This window comes from Rhagoletis zephyria, unplaced genomic scaffold (assembly GCF_001687245.7).
Source record: "Rhagoletis zephyria isolate East Lansing unplaced genomic scaffold, Rhagoletis_zephyria_1.1 Rzeph_scaffold_05166, whole genome shotgun sequence".
NCBI classification, from domain to species: domain Eukaryota; kingdom Metazoa; phylum Arthropoda; class Insecta; order Diptera; family Tephritidae; genus Rhagoletis; species Rhagoletis zephyria.
The window spans coordinates 5,431-7,678 of NW_016162249.1; positions in this window are offsets into that span (position 1 = coordinate 5,431).

Genomic DNA, 2,248 nt, shown 5'->3' on the forward strand with positions numbered 1-2,248 from the left:
CAGGTCGAATGGTGCTTGTCTATATATCGTCGTTTAAAGTACAAAACCGCGTATCGTCATTCTGCAAAACCGCGTAACTGACATTGGCTGCCAAAAATTGGATTTGCTCACACAAGCTCTTGGCTCAATCCTTATCCATTTGTCCTGAAATATACTAGCCAGAAATACGATTGCTTTAAAAAAAAAGGAACCATTTTGAAATATGATTGTTTATACGCTCTAGAAAATAATTTCTACAACTTCACATACGCGGTTTTGCATTTTGCTGATACGCGGTTTTGCTTTTTTGTTGATACGCCGTTTTGCACTTTAAACGACGATACGTATATGTACATTAGGGTGTCCGTTATTTCCCAAGTTGATTTTTTTTCGCTGCCGCCCCCTGAATTTTTAGATTTTGTCCTAAAAAAATTATCCAATCTAAATATGCTCTTAATTTTCAATTTAAATCGTGCCAAAGTCATGTTACTTTTCCCATATAAATAAGATGGGATTTTTTTACTTTTTGCATTTAATTTTTCATCTCCAAAATAAACGGATTTCTAACTTTGACAAAGACATATTCTAATACAAAATTTTGCGCTCTACAAAAAAGGTCTCTTTAGTTTTTTCGATCAAAATATTCCTTAAAAACATTGTACATATATAGGTGCAGCCATTCCAATTACTACCACTTTTAGGCGTAACTTGCTGTCCCCAATAGATCGCTGGCGATGATTCGCTTGTGTAGACCGCTCATCGCTGGGATGAACTGTTGAATATTTAGCTTCAGAGCTTTTTTTAACTTTAAATTTTGATGAAGTTGTGTTTTTCTATTATATATATGCTCAAAACAGCGTGGAGTAAGCCATTTTTGCGAATACAGTAGTTTACGTTATGTGTCGTAAGCACTTTTTCAGCCCTCTATCTTGATACCTCATTTTGTAAAATCGAACGAGCGCTCAGATATACCTATCGAAAGGAAAAAACTTGAATTTTTTATTAAAGAAAACAAAAACGAAATCGTTCGAGCGGTTTGCGAGAATTTTGGTAATAAAAAAAATTTGCCAATTTTTTCAAAAATTTTTTTCCTTAAAATGCTCAATGTTGGTTGAATCTATATCAAATTTGTACGCGGTAATATTTCTACTCCTCCAAATAACATACATCCCGAAAATGAAAGTTATATCTGCAAATCATAAGTTCCTAGTGAACTTTAAAGGCTCACAATTGGCCCCAAAATAAGCCAATATTTACCGTTGTTTGTACGACACAAACCGAATTAATGTTGAGTCTGTCGACAGGTTTGGAACGCCACACTTTTTTTCAAATCACTTCATTAGTTCTCGTGCAATAAGTGTTTTTGTGAAGCTCTAAAAATAATCGAAACTTAATAAATACGATTTGTAGTAATAACTCGATTCCAGCGCCACCTGTCGGGGTCTTCTCTCCGTAACATTTTATTAAAAGTTTAAGATATACAATTTGGTAAAAACAAAAATTCCCCCTATGTTCTCGGACACTATCACCCATATGCGATGTTTCAACGATTCGTAATTCGCTCTCTCATTCATAGTTCGCTCTCTCATAGAGCTGCTAAACGAATTACGAATGTCCCTTGGAAACAGGGTAGTTCACGAGTTACTTAGCGAATTACTTAGAGAGCGAATTACGTATCGTGGAAACGTCGTAAAACGTACATTAAATATTAGTAAATATATGTATGCCCACATTTATGTACAAATGACTTCGCTAACTAGAAAACGTCTTTGGTATAAAAAAAAAATATTGTCCGTTTTTTTTTAAATATCATCAATCAACCCTCACCCTACTACGAGCATATATGTATGCACATATGTTGCAAGTAACAAGTACTAGTTTACCAAAGTGCTTTTATGTTGCGGAACTCAACGTGCCGATCTTGTATGGCAAAAGCTATTCGCTTTATTGAGTTGTGACTAATAGTTGAATAGCCACTGGAGTATGTGTTTGTATTTACATACATACATACATATGTAATTTGAAATCACAAACCGCACTGTTGGCTCAGCTGTAGATCGGCTAGCTTCAATGCATCGGTGAACGCGGCTGTGAATGGAAGTGAATATTGTGAGTTTACACCACAAATGGCGTGTAATCTGTGACAGAGCAAAAAGTGAAATCGTGCAAAGCGGACCTTCGAATGAGATATATGTACCTACAGCATCTGAGTAGTGTTACCAGTGTTTCGCTTTCAGCTAAAGCCCAGTTTAAATTTAAGCTTTGTTTA